A 19,167-nucleotide genomic window follows, 5' to 3' on the forward strand; every position below is an offset into this window, starting at 1 on the left:
TATATTAGTTATCATATTTATATATATGATCATGTTTTGCGCAGCTCGTCAGTGAACAACGACTCTGTGTAGTTAATGCTGCTCAATGTGAAAGCCCGCAGGTGATGGAGATTTACCGCTGATTACAGAACCGGCTTTACTGACAAGATGCGTGTTAAATATCGCATGCGATTTATTGTGCAGCCCTAATAAATATATATATTTTTAATCTTTTTCTCTCAGCTCTGACATGATCCAAAGCTGTTTGCTTTTTTCCCTCTGAGATAATTGCTGTGCTTGTGCGTCACTCCCAGGGAGGGAGCTTGCCATGTGTGTGTGTGTGTGTGTGTGTGTGTGTGTGTGTGAGAATGACTGACTGACTGACAGTCTGCAAGATGGCTGGAATAAGGGCCGAAACAGTCGCCTGCAGGGTGAGTGCAATACCTCGTGTTGAGCGCCAACTTGGCACACACAGATACTAGCTCTGTTTCAAAACCTAGTGGACTGCCTAGATAGGTAGCTGCCTTCAAAGTAGGGCTGTGCAAAAAATCGAATGCAAAATTTTTTTAATTTTTTTTTTACTGACAAGCTACGTAAAATTGCGTTCGAAATCGCAGGCGATTCATTGTCGATTATGAACGCGATTTTGTGTAGCTTGTCAGTGAACTATGGCTCTGTGTAGTAAATGCCGCTCCATTTGAAAGCACGTGCTGGAGATTTACTACTAATCACCAGAAGCGGCTTTACTGACGAGATGCGCATGAAAATCGCATTCGATGTTTTGCACAGCCTTACTTCAAAGGCAACATCTTAACTGAAAGAAGACCGCATAAGTGTCTGATGTGGAAAACTGCATCAGGGCTCTTCAACTCCAGTCCTGGGGGGGCCAGTGTCCTGTGGACTTTCACTCTAACTTTAAACACACCTGTCTGTTAGGCCTGGGCGATAAAACGGTATCGATATTTTTCGATGGTACACCTTCTTCGATATTGATAGAAAAATTGTTCGATATAGCACACGATATAGTGCATATAGGGTGATGGTTCACCCAAAATGAAAATTCTGTAATTTACTCACTCTCAAGTTGTTTTAAACCTGAATGAGTTTCTTCTCTTGAAAATAAGTTATTTTGAAGAATGTGGATAACCAAACAGTTGCTGGGGACCAGCAACTGTTTGGTCTTTTGTGGTCAGCACAAGAAAGAAATTTATACAGGTTTGGGACAACATGCGAGAGAGTAAATAACGACAGAATTAAAATTTTTGGGTGAACTATCCCTTTAATCACAAGCGGCAACATGTAACTGTACCACGGAGTTAACACGGTACTATAATATTTCTTCAAAAACAGATCATGGAGACATTTTAATAGTCCACGATCAAAAATAGTTATCGCACAACCCTATGACCAGGTTTCATTTAGGCTTTTTATATGCACATCAGATATGGTAAACGGAAGCAGAACCATACTACCTTGATATGCGAAAAACAAACCTCAGTGTGTTGTAAAATAAGTGGTGTGAACGAAACGCTTACTGTTTGGAACGACATGAGGGTGAATAAATAATGTCAGAATTAAGATTTATTATTATTTATTTTTTTTAATGCTGCCTACGTAGGTAGCTCATTAGGTTTTGGAACTGACTGTGTGTGTGTTCAGATGTCAGGGTTCTAGTTTTACTGACCACCTTTAGGTCACACTGCTGCCGTTTATGGGGATTATAGCAGCCCTTCCTGTTCAGGCTTCTGTTCAAGTTCAATATGAGGATCAGAAGCAGAGAGCTGAGCCAGACTTATTTAAATGCAATGATTTAGTCCTGATCTAGGTCTAAGAGTGAGAGTGGAACTCTTCACAGCTGTGCTTCCATGTGCAGTATTTAAAGCCCCTTTGACTCAACTTCATAGGGGTCCTGTCTTGCCCTCTTTTCCCAGGGCCTTTAAGACTCTCTGGATCAGCTGCAGTGGAGGTTAGGAGCAGTGTGTATGTATAAGCAAATTTGTTGGGAGGCATTAGTGGCACGGCAACTTAAATGTTCCACTCCATGGCACTAACACAACTGCAAGACACATAAAAAAACCATTAACGGTGGTGAGTGGTGCTTTTTGTTATCAAGTTGTTGTTGTTTTTTTCCCCCTTCTCTTTTAATGGTGTTAAATTATGGATGAACATGAATCATGCCTCATTCAAGGGTTCTGGAGTGACACTGGGTGCAATTATGAGTTGGCTCTCATGTTCCACAGGGCCTCAAGAAAGAGGGGGCATGTGGTGGGAAATTCAATGGCAGCATAATTGTGCTCCTCCTCGTCCTTTTATGTGATTACTCAAACAAAAGAAAAGACAAACTCCTTTCTTGGCTCAAAGGAGTATTTGACCTAAAATCCTGTCATCATTTTACTCATCTGCATGACTATCAACCTGTGTGGCAACCAGTATTATGCGTTTTCTTCCATGGAACACAAAGGGAGATGTTTTGAAGAAGGTTCATGCTGACCTTTTCCATATAATGAAAGTGAATGGTGACCTGAATAATGAAAATCTTGCTTGAGAGCTCTTGTCCCCATTCAGTTTCATTATATGATAAAGCAACAATAAGTCGTGCAGGTTTTGAAAGACACGAGTGGGAGTAAATTATGAAATTGTTTTGGCTGAACTATTTTTTTTTTTAATTAGGCATTCATTTCTGGATCGATTTTCTTTTCACTCATGTTCTCTTCAGCCTCACTTTCTTCCTCGTATCCCTTTTTCCGCTGAGGTATTGATTCGTTCAAGTGTTTGACTCATTTTAACTTTGATTTGAAGGTGCTCATGTCTCCATCATCAAACTGCAGATGGATCAATATGGTGTATGAATTACAGCTCTCTAATGAAAGTGTTGCTCCTTTAGTGCCGCAACATGTCAAGCCAAGACCTCTACATTGATGTCCTGCTCAAGTCATTGTTTCACTCGTAACTGTGACTAGGGCTTTTGATTTTGAGATTGATTATTAAATGTCAATTAATACATTTTTTCTTGTAAGTAAATATTTGTAAACCGATATTGCAAAGGTTCAAATGACAAGTGGTAATTATTTTAAATATTAAAATATATAGCGATATTATTTAACTTTCCATTGACGGCTAAAGTGAAAATAATAATAATAATTATTATTATATATCTTTATTTACTTATTTACTTACTGTTACTTACTTACTGTTATTGGTCCAAAATCTAATTTTCTCATGGCATTTCAAGGCTGTTTGGTTATTTTATGTGTAGATATGTATGTAAATATTTATGTAAATACTCATTTTTTTTTCTTTATTTAAAACAACCAACAAAATGTCTATTTAAATTGTAAACTATGACCTAATTGGCCACAACTCTGGACCTTTGTCCTTTTGAAGATCAGTCACAACACCGATAGCAATTGAACAGATTAAAACATTTCAGTTGTGTTTTTAATTTTATCTATTTTTTTTGTAAATAAGCACTGTATATAAATCTTACTTTTAATCTCACTTTCTCATTGGGTGCCTTCATAGGTCTATAAATAATTGATTTTTGTATGTGCCACAGAGACTCTTATTTTGAAGTGTCTTGCTGGCTGCTCTTTCAAACAGGTAAGGGATAGAAGATAAGATGAAATATGTACTCTAACATAGTGCTGGGCGGTATGACCAAAAATGTATATCATGGTATTTTTCAAAATTATACCGGTTTCATGACGGTATTTTTTTTTTTTTACGGGTGTTAACCATATTTTCTACTGATTGAGAGAGGAAATACTGCAGTATATTGACTAAGAATGTCTTATTTTACTGTCATGATGAGTGAATAATGTCAAAAAATACCACACTAAATAGTGACTAAACACGAACCCTTTTAATACATGTTAACCAGGAGTCACTCTCATCGTCTGATCAAATCAACATGCATCTACACTAAAGAGCGGCTATGCGGTTGTTTTGGCTATATTACTTTTTTGTCTCATGCAGCGCACTGCCTGCGTCTGAGTAACAAACTAACAAAAACAAACAAAAAAGTGCATGTGATATTAACAGACAAACTACGCTCATATTTATAATTCCAAACAATCAGTAAGCGACAGGTGCAGCCAAATGAATGCTCTGCTTCTCTGCCGCTCACTGCACAGAACCAGACGCCGAGAGAGTTGACACTTCTCTGGGAAAGTCAGACCTCGCGTTCGCGGGACAGCACTGGCGAAATCTTCCAACTGAACCATAGCTAAGGTTTATCCAAAAAAGTCGCTAGGTTTGTCAGTATGAATATTCTATTGGAAAAAAAGCTGCTAAAAGGGTCTGAAAGCTGCTCAATCTAGTGCTAAAGTCGCGCTTGTGTGTGTGAGACGCGGGAGCTGATGGCAGGGTGTGGTGGATATTTGTGGCGGTCAATGTGGATATTGTGGATGAGTTATTCGGTGTTATCACGTTCTATTAGTTCTACAGCTTCAGTTTCGGAACTTTCACGCTTAGTAACACATACAGCTGTTCCCTCACCACAGTGCAACAGTGAAAAGGGAATCTTTTCAAACAGTGTTGCGTTCCGAACGTTGTTTAAGCGACATACGACAGGGCTCGGTATTGCAGTATTTTAAAAATGTATATCATAACAAAAATAAACACCGGTATTCGGTATGAACCGGTATACCGCCCAGCACTACTCTAACAACATATTCAACATAGGCCTGGGCGATAAAATGGTATCGATATTTATCGACGGTACACCTTCAATATCGATATAAAAAATGTTCGATATAGTGCATGATATAGGCACGTGCTCTGAGTGACGCAGACAGCACACACGAACACATGCTGAATTGAGTGCTGTGCCTGCCTGTGATGAGGAGATTGTGAATAAAAAAATTTATATTAGTCTAATTTAAAGATGCAGTCCGTAAGTTTAGCCTCTGTCACCATCTCTGTTTGAAAACCTGGAATTGCAGCTGGGTGCGGAATTATCTAGCTTGCGTGGGTTGTGAGTCGGCGCGGCTCCAGCGCGGATGAATCTAATGTTCTGAAGAGTATGTGTGGCTGTCAGTCACAGCACCGGTGTGGATATTTACTGCACTTCGCAATCACAGATTCTAGCCTATGTCTTGGAATATGACCCAAATAAGAATTTTCACCGTATATTGCAATCTGAACAAGTAACAAGTCTGCCACATTTGTTCTGACCAACTGAGGAAAAAAGCATTACCATAAATCTCGCTAACAATGGTGATTAAATCTAAAGATCGGTTAGCTCATACCACATCAAACCGTTCAAATTATTATTATTGTTATACTTTATTCTCAAATGCTTAATGTTAACAACATCAACATTGGTGACTGAGTATAGTGTGCATTAGCGTGTAGATTTCAATTTCTGCACAGTCTAATCTAATTGTCATACTCTTCGAATTTCTTAAATTATTTTAACCCAAAAAGCAAATTATGCTCCCTTCGAACTGGTTTTCTTTAAAATACAAATCTTTGTAATCCCAGGCTATCTGTAATCGGAAGCACATTTATAACTGAAATATAATTTAATTTAATTCACATGTTTTATAAACGCATAATCCTTTATGGATTACAATCCGCCATCAAAATGATACATTTAATTCTGGCTGCTGTGAGAAAAGGCTATAAATGGTCCGCCACCTGCAGGATCCTCACATGCGACAGCCTAGTAGCCGGGACAACAACTTTGTTTACAGATGTGACGTAATGACGCAGTGACATGCTCGAATTTCCTGCGAAAACCTACCTGTACCACTCAAATTAGAAAACATTATTATAAGCTAACCGTTGTGAATCGGGCTAAAGTAAGACGATAGTTTCGAACACTAGCTGGTTATGTACTTGCTCAAATATTGATTTCGGATCATTTTTAACCAAAAAGTTACGGACTGCAGCTTTAAAATAAACATTTGCATTTGAATACAAAAATAGTACAATCAAATGTTAAGAGTGGGTCAGGGAGCATCATCAGTGGAGCACGAGATGCGGTGATGATGTAAGTGACGTTGTTGCATTTTAATGTTTTGTTAGTCTAGCCCACGAGACGCGCAGCTGCGGCGTTATGCATTCAAAATATTAGAGAAATATAGAAGCTCAATGCGGAGAAGATCTTGATTAGGTTAAAACCGAAACCAAGCCATTCCCACAGAACGCATATTCTGCGCATTTTTAGATGGACGAATATGACTGCTGCACTCGCATCTCATGCAAGAGATGTAGCCATGCAAAGTTAAAACCGTTTAAACTTTTAGAAAAACCTCCACAAATTTGTGACATGTTATTTATTTTCACTGCGTCTCATATGTTTTTAAATGCAATCTGAGTGAACGGTGCTTCGGCTCTTTGGATTAAGCAATGCATAAATAAATGATGCGGTTTTCAATAAAAACACCATAAAGTAAACATTCATAATTCATTAACAGTAGAGCACAGTAAGTATAGTAAGCAGTCGCTTACCATAAATGCACGTTATTTATTGATTGCCAACTGCTTTGAAACCGCAAGCCTGTAGAACGCACAACAGCGGCACATTTTTACTTTTAAATGTGCAGCGCTCATATTTATTTAATGAAATCATAGCTTTTGAAGTTTAATAACATCATTAGACTGTTTCCCGCTTCCTATTTTTCTGTCCCCAAAATTAAGACGGCCTAACATAAGACATTCGTTATTCAATAATATGCCTTACGCACATTTTTACTTTTAAATGTGCAGCGCTCATATTTATTTAATGAAATCATAGCTTTTGAAGTTTAATAACATCATTAGACTGTTTCCCGCTTCCTATTTTTCTGTCCCCAAAATTAAGACGGCCTAACATAAGACATCCGTTATTCAATAATATGCCTTACAGGTCCCCTGAAATGCTTAGAAACAGCGTTACTCTGTGTTGACGTCATTTTAACTGAAACAGGAAGACAGGGCGGGACATATCAAGCAGCCCCGCCCCTTTTTAAAATAGCCAATAGCGTTTGTTTACATCACAGCTTGGGCTAGAGCCCTTCAGAGCTGTTGAGCTCTGTAAAGCCGCATTTGACAGGATATGCCAGCCACAATCTCATCCATATTGCTATAAAATATAGCATTCTGTGTAGAATTCAAATAGCTCCGATACATTTTGTGGTCCGCGCTGACTCGTGCATGTGATCCGCTCCGTGCTATCACGGTTAGCGTGACACAGCGCGAAACCAGACGACGACTTTTTTTTTTTTTCCTCAATGGAAAGCATATTTACACTGTTTGAACATTTTAACTGAAACAGGAAGACAGGGCGGGACATCAAGCAGCCCCGCCCCTTTTTAAAATAGCCAATAGCGTTTGTTTACATCACAGCTTGGGCTAGAGCCCTTCAGAGCTGTTGAGCTCTGTAAAGCCGCATTTGACAGGATATGCCAGCCACAATCTCATCCATATTGCTATAAAATATAGCATTCTGTGTAGAATTCAAATAGCTCCGATACATTTTGTGGTCTGCGCTGACTCGTGCATGTGATCCGCTCCGTGCTATCACGGTTAGCGTGACAGCGCGAAACCAGACGACGACTTTTTTTTTTTTTTCCTCAATGGAAAGCATATTTACACTGTTTGAATCGATCCCTGTCCCCTATATAGTGCACTACGTGCCATTCACTGTACAGAACATTCTAATTCTGTGGACAAGTGACCGATTTCAGCTGCGGCTTCAGCGTGTATTTTATAGTGTAGGGGGCGGGCGCTTCGGATTCTAGAGAGCATTTGATTGGACAAAGTTTAATGAGAAGCTGAAGTAAAAAAAAGGCAAATAAACGTTTTTTATAAAGCGATGGCAAATAAATTGTTGAGCCGTTTTGGCGGAAGTGACGAACTGCAAGCATTGAATGCTTATATCTTCTAAAGATAATAGATAACCTTAAGACTAACATTGATACTAACACCCAAAAAACTTTAATTTTGATTTCATGGGGACTTTAAATGTCATAATGACTTATTTGCACCCTTGCTCCTAAATACATTTTACAGTTCACACACAGTTGTTTTTTTTGTTTGTTTTTTTTGCAAATGTGAGTGAAATGCTCACACTGTCGTGCCCCAAAATGGTATAAACCGATTAGAGAAAAGAAACCAGAAATGGATCAGTGCCTGATTTAAGCAAAAAATGTTGCTTAAACGATTTGAAAGTAGCAAATGTTGCTTTTGGGTTTCACAATATGGCAGTCAGTTGTATTTTATCAGACATCTGCACAAACAGTCACCCACTCATTTTCGTTAGTATTGGCTATGCACAGTTGGTGAAATTGTGTGTCGTGTTTGGAAACATCAGGTTTGACTTTCTTTCTTTGGTTTTCTGAAGTAAATGTTCCATTATTTTCATAAGGACATCTGCAAAATAAATGTCAATCATGTTATAAATGCTGCTTTTGAAACCGTATTTTCACAAAGTCTAGAATGATCAGACGCACGTGAGTATATGTGTTAAAGCATTTTCTTTCTGTTGTAGAACCCTGTTGTTTCCCTGTTATGCGTTTTGTGCTTGTGCGGGTAGCACTGCATGTCTGTAAATATCGTAACGTGGTGCTGTCCAAATGAGATCCATTACGTAGTAAATAAGCAAGGCATCTCGTAAAGGAGCACGGTCCAAATGAGATCCATTGCATTGCATCTTGATGGTCATATCTCAAGGTCGACATGCTTTTAAAACAAAGCATCCAGGTATTGTTATATAATCAGATTGCTCGTGGTGTCATACCTTCCGAGAGTGCTTTCTAATTACCTTATAAAAGCAAATGATTATGCCCCTGGCAGCCCATATCCTCCATCTCCTTCACTCTCCGAAGCGTCCTGCGATGCATACCTGCTAGCCTCGCACATTAGCTATTTAAATGGATGCTTCACAATCCTGTGACAAAATGGATGAAGAGCAATATCCTTCTGAGCGTCCTCTGGCACGCAGCCTTTAAGCATAGGCCTACGTGTGAAGAAATTATTCTTTATCTTACTTTAAAGTGCATGACCGGGTCTAAGGTGCTTAGCGTTTACGAAAGCCTGCCAACAGCCCAGAAATGTATCTCCCCTTCAGAGTTTATAATATTCTGTTAGATTACCGTAGATTATTCCGTTAAGCATTTGAAGCGGCATCAGACCGCAATCTATGAATAATGGATGTTTGGGAACGGGGCTTGTTGCTAAGGGAGGTGTGAATTCAACCAGAACTTTTACAAGCTGGCCTTTTCCCATCATTTCAAATGAGCGCTTGCACGCCACGCATTCATGTCTACACAGCAAATTTGAAAGTGTTAAATTGACACTCACAGTGAGAAAATTAACACTTTTTTTCGGGGTTTATATAGGTCCACACTAAATAGTTAAACTAACACTTTAAATAGTGTTACTTTTTTTTACACTTGCATAGAGTAAAAACAACACTGTAAGTGTTCACCATTAACACCATTAGTGTTTTCCCTCCCCCTCATTTACACCGTTAGTGTTGAAACTACACTACGTGTGTCAATATCTTAACACTAAGAGACTTATTTCCACACTAATGTAGTGTTCATACTAACCCTGATTAAGGTAATTAAGTGTAATCAGTATTCGACTAAAAAACCTGTGCATTCGGAGTAAAAAAAAAACAAATAGTCAACGTGCTGTATCAGTTTGAAATTTTATTTTTAAACACAGATGTAACTATTACACCAACACAGAAGGTACAATATATTCACCATCATCTGACGCATATAAACACTGCAGATCCAAAGGCCTGTAGAACAAGCTGTTGGCTTTTGACACCAGGGCTTCTTCTGGTTGAAGACAGTGAACTTTAAAAAGTTCAAAGGCACTCAAGGAGCTGGTTCCAACGCAAGGGATGAGGCGCTTGTCCACAACGACGTAAAAGTGGTTGATCCTGCCCTTAATCCTTCCTGATCTCAGTAGGAATGGCTGGTGGCCCTCCCTCCTGCTGAGACAGCCTTCAATACTGGTGCAGGACTGAGAAGAAGAAAAAAAAGCACAAACAAATTAGATTAAATAAACCAGGGGGGGGAAAAAAATTATTTGCTGATACACCCTCAGTCAAATCAAGCTATGTGACTGACTGACTTCATTAGAACACAAACAAAGAGTTGTACATGGACATCCGAGAGCTGTAGGTCAATATAATGCAAGTGAACATGTGCAATCAGTTAGAGTCCAAAAGGAACATTTAGACACATTATTCCAGTTATTTTCAATCCCTGTCCTGTGTACCCACCACTCTGCATGTTGTGTATCTCCCTTATTCAACAAACCTGATTCAGATCTTCACCTCATTAGGCAAGCGCGCCATGAAATAAACTAAAGGGTTAGTTCACCCAAAAATGAAAATTTTGTAATTTACAGAAAAGGTTGTTACCCACAGGTTGTTCCAAGCCTGTATACATTTCTTTGTACCGCTGAACACAGACATTTTGAAGAAAGTTTGTAAACAGGCCACTTTGTACAGACATTAACTATCATAGTACTTTTTTTATTTATTTTTCCTACTATGGAAGTCAATGGCTGCCCAAAGCAGCCAGTTTACAAACTTTCTTCAAAATATCTTCCTTGGTGTTCAGCAGTACAAAGAAATGTATAGAGGTTTGAAAAGAGTAAATTACAATTTTCATTTTTTGGTGAACTATCCCTTAGGTGTCAGGTCAGAGAAACAAAATGTGCAGAGGGGTGAATCCCAAGGACTATGATTGAAAACCACTGCATTTAAACATTCACAATGACTTTGCAACAGTATTGTTAGTTTTACCTTATGGTAATGCACAAGTCTGTCACCAGTCTCTGTTGTACTGATCTTAGTCTTCTTCCTCCCATGTGACCGTCCCAATCTGAATGAGTAGATGTTTAGGGGGTGGTGGGCGATTTAGGATAAAACGAACAAATATTTAGTGCTCACAATAACAAGAAACCAGAGAAAAATAATATGAAATTGACATCATGCCATAACCAAAACATGTGCAAAATATGATCGTGGTTTTGCACAGCTTGTCAGTGAACAACTGCTCGGTGTAGTAAATGCTGCTCCATGTGAAAGCATGCACGTGTAGAGATTTACCACTGATTACAGAACCGGCTTTACTGGCAAGATGCGCATTAAATATCGCATGCGATTTATCGTGCAGCCCTATTGTTTATGCTTGAAAGTTTCCTTCATCTTTTGCATAACTTCAGCTTCATCAGCTTTATGGACAAGGAAAGAAGTTACCTCTCTGCATGCATTTCTTTCAAGTTGTTGCACATCATCTATCCTACTTCGTCGACTAAGTCCTGCACTTTCAGTCATCTCCAAGCCAACACGTTTGGGTTCTTCCTCGACAAAGTTTTAAGGTGCTAGATGAACTCTGTTCCCTTTTCCGGAACATAGAAATGCTCCCGTCAGAAAGACAAGAGAACACTTTGTAAGATCTGAACATTACGTTAGTCATTACATTACATTTAATAGATACTACTATTACATGCCACAAAAAAGGAGCACAGAACTTCATGTCCAACTAGATTGTGTAAAAAGTACATAAATGCAAACGATTCTTACATAGCCCTTTGTTAAAAACTGGTCTCTCGTCTCATATGATGAGCAAATATTAGTTCACAGTCATACGCTGGCAGAAAATATAAGTTTAGCCAAACGCTTCTTGCTGGATTATCTGATAATTTATCTCCGCTGCCTTTAACTTTGCAGACGAGAGTAACCGCTTTACATTTCATGTAAATTCCTCAGATCATCCGAAGCTGTGTGTTCAAGGCCCACATGTATAAAAAAAAAAAAAACACGCGTTACTGATTGCTGCTCACAATGCACAGTTATACTAAAATACTGGAGACAAAAATGCATTACAATGTCTTATTTTGACAACACAAATAACGTGAGCCCCCAAGAAGGGGATATGGATGCTGCGTTATTTGCGTTGATTTAACTCATTAAACAGTCAAGTTACACAAATCACAGAAATGACCCTGTTATCTACCCCAGATTCTAAAATATAAGAAAACGTACGTTTAAAACCGCTAACTAACAAACAATGCCATTCTTACCTCAATTTGCTTGCTAACAAGTGGTGCAGCTTAACGGCCTCGATATCCTGTCGGTGGTCTGTCGCGTTATCTGAAAAGAAATACTGTTAGCACTCTAGCAATGTTGAGAAATGTACTAATATTATTCTGAATGGTGAGAAACGTAAACTAAACATGAAAATTGGTCAATTTAAGTGGTTATAAAATAATATACCTGTTTGAACACTGTCCTCTCCTCGTGGTCGTCCGCCATTAATCAAAAAGGAAATAATGTGCAAGGACCGGAAATTGGATCAACTCATCACCAGTGTCAATTATGTCAACTCGCTGTAATTACACTGACTCCGACCACTTTTCCTCTTCCACTTATGCGTTCAGTTTTGAGCCACCAGTGACCGTTTATGTGCACCCACGATCTGAGCTGCAACAAACAACTTTTAACAATCCATTAATGTGACTAATTTTGAATAATTAGATTTTTTTTTTTCTTTTTGTATGTTATTAAAAATGAATTAAAATAGGTTATTGTATGTCTTGGCAGCATTTTCCTCCAATGTCATATTATTTGGGGGGGTCAGACAGAAAGTGAGTGTGTATCAGGGTTATTATAGTTTAGTACAAGAAAACCATAAAAAAAACAATTTTTGCTACTTGTAATAAAAATGTGAACTGAAAAAAAAATTCAAAAAGTTTTAGTAAGTTTCATAATTTTGTTGTGCCTTTTGGTCCTTTTTAATTCAAATATAGCATTTGTATAAAGCAAATATAATAAAAACATTCAAAATATTAGTGAAAACTATAAAATCTTAATGATACTAAAATAACACTGGTATGTTACTTTTCAGCAAGGATGCAGTAAATTAATCAAAAGTAACTGTAAAAACACTCGTAATGTTACAAAAGATTTCAATTTAATTTAATGCTGTTCTTTTGAAATCTTATGCGTTTTTTCAGGATTCTTTGCACACAAGTTTCCGAAATTAAGCAAGGTTTAATACAAAGGTAATGATACAAATATTAACTGTTTTCAGCATTGATCATAACAAATGTTTCTTGAGCAGTAAATCAGCATATTAGAATGGTTTCTGAAGGATCTGGAGACTGTAATGAAGACTGAAGTAATGATGCTGAAAACTCAGTTTTACAATCATAGAAATAAACTTAATTTTAAAAAATATTCAAATTGTATTTTTGGTCAGTGTTTTCTGTTTGATCAACTCCAAACTTTTCAACAGTAGTGCATGTGAATAATTGCATCTACTTCCGGAAGGCCAAATAAAGTGCTTTTGCTTTCGCACTGAAACACAGCGTCTCCCTGACATGGCTGCATCCACACTCCTGCTGTTCCTGAAACCACGCCGCCTTTCTTTGCGTGCACATTTGGGCGGCATTATGCTAATATTTCCACATAGTGACGTAGATATGTGGGGGCGTGTTAGAACGAGCCATTTTAGGTAGGCGTGGCTGACTCTTAACTTTTATAAAGAATATCTATTTGGATTTGAGACTTTAGTCTTTGCAACTTTACAGATCTTCTTTATGCACCAAGAGCTTGTAACACTCCAAAGAGAAAGGAAAACTTGAAATCGCATCATATGACCCCTTTAAAATAATTATATAAATCAGTTTATATAAAATCTTAATTCAAATCAATGCAACGGTGGTGGTTTTGTTTTGCAGATTTACACTTCTCAAACATTCCCTCCTTTGAATATGTGCTGCTGTCATTAATTTTTCTCATCGTTACTCTCATCATGTAGCATCTGACAACAAATATTTGATCAAAATCAATAGTTTGTTCAAAATGGTTGTCCTGCTGACATTGTTATTAGATATTCTCTGTTGTGCTCGGTCTGGTTGATGTGCATGAACGCTTACTCGCTCTGTCAAGACTGATGTTTTTCTGTGACTTATGAGCTTTGTGAAATGAGCTGCAGTTATGTGCTGAGGAATAACATCTTTCACTCCATTAAATGGCACAAACAGTCTTGTCAAAGCACCTGGCATGGCAGCTCAAATGAAACTCTGCTTACGAGGGTCTTTGAAGCGTTTAATGCAAAGTGCTTTGACTTAAACAGCAACTCACTCTCTGACCACTTTGTGCCATTTTTAGTTTTATTTAGTTTGTCTGATTATTTATTTATTTCAATTAGTTGCCCACACACCAGTGATTCAGAGGAACCTCTCTTCAACACCCTTCTTTGTTATAGTCTTTGTCCTTTCCTCTGCCTGTCTCTCTTTTTCTCAGGGACATGGTCCAGATGGTGGCTTTATTTCTGGTTGCTGGTGAATTCTGTGTTGGTTTATTTAAGAAATTTTTCCAGCTGGGTGAAGGCAGCACATTTGTACAGCTCATGTGCATTTGTGCAGTGCTAAATGGGCGCCAGATCAGAGGCGCAGGTGAGATTTCTTTCTTCCCCAGGTGTTGGAGAGGATGGAGCTGGACCGCGTGGCTTGGGTTCATGCGATGGCTGCACTTTTGAAGAAAACTATGGATTTGGTGACTCAAAGAATCCTGCACAACTGTAGAAATGTCTGGCGGTGGTTTGGGTCACCGGAGTGCATTAGCAATGTATATGAAGGGTTCAGGTTAATGGGTTCAGTGTGTGGCAGTGAGCATGTGTTTGCTCATCAATCGGTTCTCTCCGCTCTCCATGTACATGCAGTCAAATGACCTCTGTGTCGATTTCCCCTCGTTGCTGCACTGCGGTGGAGAGGCTTTAAGAGGGCTCTGCCTGGTCATCCATTATGGAGAGCACTGTAAATGCGAAACAGGGTCACCCAGAGACGGACTGGATTGAGACCGGCAGTCTCAAGGTTGTCTGCTCCGAAATCCCTTCATCTCTTCTGTTCTCACTTTTGCTTCTCGTCTTGTATATTGATTGCCCACCACAAGGACAGAACAAGCCTCGAGTGCAAACGTTGTCTTTAGTGAAATTGATGAAACGCTTGTGGGTTTGTCAGCGTGCGAGAATAAAATGGTCTAACAGATTTCTGTGGGACCGCCAGAAGTACGATTTGCTTTCAGTCTCTGACCCTCAAAATGGAATGTACCATTTATGCTACTGTAGCTTTAATGCCTTGCCAACTCGTTCACTGGGCTCATAAAGTGAAATTAAATATTAATTTTAGCAGTGTATTTTTAGCACTGTAACAATATATAGCACCACAATAGGGCTGGGTAATATAGCCAAAAATATTCTCACTCACTCACACTCTCACACACACACACACACACACATATACCATATCTCAGCTGTGTTATTCTATTATTATTATTATTATTATTATGTTAATTATTACTTTGAGAAGTGCATTTTAGTATACGATAGTAAGATATTTCTGTCATAAAATTAAACTACTTTTATTTTGGCAGTTTTCGTGAAGATCTTTTGAGTTTCAGTGTTTATTTGATGGTAGTTTTTCTCAAATAAAACTGAATAGTTTGCTGTTGTATTGTTTATTTTTGCTGTGTAACAAGCATTTTTACTGGATTAATCGAACAGTCTATGTTATCACCATATATGTTGTTTTATATGATATTGTTTATCGCCAGCCCTGGAAAATGTATAAAATAATTGATTGGCTAACCTACACTGTTTAGCGTAGTTCACACTGTTGCTCATCAGCACAGTCCATGGTAGGCCTACTGAATATTAAATGTTATGTTGATGTAATCAACAGCGTTGATATGGGTAGTCAAATGTTAATTATGTGGCTGAAACCACTTATTTTGTTTAATTAGATCCAATCAAGGATAGTTTGGTTGTTTGGCTAAAATCAAAACAAATACGGTTATCTCCATTAAATTGAAAGGTTTATGTGATTTCTGAGGGAAAAAAAAGTTATAGCCTAGTCATTTAACACAAACATTTATTAACTATAAATTAACACCACTTAATAAATAACTAAATCTTTAGTTCAGGTATAGTTATTTAAAATTGTATTAAACATGCTGTCTTATTATGCCGTTGAATGCTAATGAAACAACAATATTGACCACAGCTCTAAAAAAAATTTCAGCAGCATATTTGATTAGAGCTTTGCAAAATGAAATGTTTGCTTTATTGTGCAAACATACACTGACATGCTCTTCTTTGAAATTTGTATTTATTTGCTTTAACGTGCAAGTAAAAGCCTGTATTCCAGTGATGTGTTTCAAAGCTGTGTGAAATGAAACTTCTCTAAAGAAATCTTCGCTTATGAAATTTTGCAAAATTGATTTTTCATGTTAAACTCCAGTGCAGGTTCAGGATGAGTGTTGTACTACTACTACACATTATATTAATTCGTCTGAAGCCACTGCAGGTGTTTCTAGGGAATGAGGTGCGTGTTTGTTGTTATTTGTGTGTGTTAGTGTGTGAGTAACTTGCATAATGACCTAAAAGAGCTGTGGGAAGTCACCCGGTTTGATGGGTCTTGCGAGTCTAATGAATAATGTAACTGATGTGCCGTGTTACTCCCACGCTTCTCTCTGCTCTTTCACTGCTGTGGCCTCTTGATATGTCTTTCCCTCTATTTGTACGTTCTCTCTATTTCTGTCTATTCGCTTCATTTTCCGTGTCCTGGCCCAGTTGTATCGACCTGCACTTGGGGTTTTATGTAGATTTCTACTGTTACAGTGTGTCTGTCGGTTTCAGCTCAGGTTCAGACAAAAGGAAATGTGGTAAGCAGACCATGTCTGTTACACTTTTTTTTTTTTTTTTTTTTTTCCATTTACTTTTTTAGCTTTCTCTTCTTCATTGGGTAATTTTTTTTTCTCTTTTTTTTCATGAGTGATCACATCAACCCAAACCATATCCTGTGCACTATGGCTTGTGAGTAACTTCTAATAAGGAAACGTATGTCATGTAGTTCACGTTACAGCAGTGTGCTGCAGTGTAATCTGTTAAAACCTCAACATCTCATATTCAGATAAGGGGCTGAGCCCTCCTAAATCTAAAGGCCTATTTCTGGAGACCCACCATTTTTATTTTCACATCAGTCCCTTTGTCATTAATTTCGCCCTGCACTTCAACATTGAACTGTTAATGTCTTTCCGCCTTTGCTTTTATCTCTTAGTACTTTCGCGACGTCTCACTTTCACTGTTCACTGATGTGAAAATCCTGCTGCACTCTCCTTTGCTGTGCTCTCCCCACACACACACACACACACACACACTGAATGCTACTAAATGACATGATGCCTTCTAAACGGTACTCAAATTTAACTAAAAATATTCTTAGGAAGTTAAAAATGTTAAGATAATTTCTAAGAGGTTCATGAGAATTGCAATTCTTGAAAACATTCCTAATAAAAAGATGTTCTTCAGAAAATATTGAGAACTTCAGAGAAAATTGACAGGATTTGGTCTAATCAGAAGAATTGTAGAGTCGTTCACAATCTGCATGTGCAATAAAGAGCAGCTTCATTCAATTAGTCAATACTGTCAAGGAAAATGATTCTCCGGTCTGTATACACTGATCATCATCAGACATGGATTTATCAGTGATCTTTTACTCCACAGCAGTATTTCACTGGGTAAAAAGGGTCTAAAACACATGGTGACTGGACTAACAGTTATTTAAACCTCTAGGGATTTAAAAAAGTTGGAGGTCCACCTATCCTTACCATTCCTCTAAATCACAAGTAGTATTTGTGGTTTACATCAAAATGTTAATTCAATACCAGGCTTCATATTTGTCTATTTTTGAATGTTTGATGTTGTCTTACAGCTGTGACTTGGTTTTTGCCTTTGCTGTAAACCTAAGACACTTTTCATCTGCGTACACGTGTGCATGAATGGGTAAAAGAGAGAAGGAAGGCTAAAGCATAAGAAGTGTGTTGACATTGACCAACTAATCAACCAACTGGTATGACATGCTAGAAACAGTCTAAACATGTGAGAATAAATAAAGATTTGGGATGTACAAAACTTCAAATTATCATTACGGACTAGTCCGTTATCTGAAGAAGAAGTCTGAACTCTTGGATTGGAAATATCATGGGTGCACAACATCTGTTTCACGTCGTCCAACATTTTGAGCCTTTTTGAAGCATTCTGACAAACATCAAGGCACTGTCCTTTCTCAACACAACACCTCACGAATAACCTTGTGAATCCTGCATAATAGTGGGAGCATTGCTACCTGTAGGCCATTTGAAGTCCCACAGTGAAATTTTTTTGTTGAAGATGATGAAATTGTTCACAAGCACTCTTCTGATTGCTGTAGCGGTGCTGTTCTAAATGAGATGGATTTAGAGACCAAACTTCATTGGTGACTTAGTCTAACAAAAGTATCTCGCTTTAAAAGCACCACTGGTAAGGATTTTAGGTTCCCTAATCCACTCATCTGTTGTTAAACGAATAGTCCAGATGTTCGAGACTGTCTCAGCCAGTGCTGCAGTGTACTGAGTTCAGGGAACACACTTTACTTTCTCTTTTCAAACCTTTCTGGCAAAAGTGCACATAATCATGACAACAACCAAAACCACATGTCCAGTGCGTGCGTGTTTGTTCTAAGGAAGATACTTGTACTCTTCTCTAATTGCTGTCATCTTTTGTCTTTCAGGGACAGACGAACTGGTTGAGGATAAATGAGTTCAAGGAAATAGGAACTGCAGCGAGGTGTGTAAATTCGTACAGTGTTTGTTTGTTTGTTTGTTTGTTTTTATAGAAATGCCAAGATGTTTTCTATGAGGGTTATATTTAGGGGTTGGGTTAGGGGATAGAAAATATGATTAGCTCTGTATCAATATACTCTGTATCTGATAGCTGAAGAGACGCATTTGAAAGAATGGCAACTGGTTAGCATGCTAAACAATTAGCATGGAAAACTAATTAGCATAACACAACAAACTCTGGCATGGTCAACTTCAGAGAGGTATTCCTCGGGAACAGAATATCAAAAATCTGTTTAGTCATTTCTGTGCAGCTCGGTCCAAAAATCACCTGCACCAATTTTGGACAAAATTGGACTAAGTCTGTAGGAGTAGCAGCAAAAAAACTATTTTTCATTTACTTCAATATGGCGGACAGGCACATTGATGGAAAATGACAAACGAGATATCGTCAAAATTGTCATAAATCGATTAAAAAAATCGAGTGTTTAAAATAAATCCTTCTGTGAGATGATGTGGCTTCTTACACCGAATAAGGCACGCAACATATTGCGTAGTATTCTAAGTAGTGA

General features: G+C 38.1%; 1 protein-coding gene across 2 annotated transcripts in view; it reads left to right on the forward strand.

Annotated features, from left to right (window-relative positions):
* The window catches only part of st6gal2a (ST6 beta-galactosamide alpha-2,6-sialyltranferase 2a), a 90,468-nt gene that overhangs the window by 36,258 nt on the left and 35,043 nt on the right, over positions 1-19,167 (forward strand). For both annotated transcript variants that reach the window (XM_016232565.1, XM_016232563.1), the window contains exon 2: positions 18,547-18,602. The gene's annotated coding sequence lies outside the window, so the exon portion shown is untranslated. The remainder of the gene's footprint in view (positions 1-18,546; positions 18,603-19,167) is intronic.

This window comes from Sinocyclocheilus grahami, unplaced genomic scaffold (genome assembly GCF_001515645.1).
Source record: "Sinocyclocheilus grahami isolate Dianchi unplaced genomic scaffold, SAMN03320097.WGS_v1.1 scaffold413.1, whole genome shotgun sequence".
In the NCBI taxonomy this organism is placed as follows: Eukaryota; Metazoa; Chordata; class Actinopteri; order Cypriniformes; family Cyprinidae; genus Sinocyclocheilus; species Sinocyclocheilus grahami.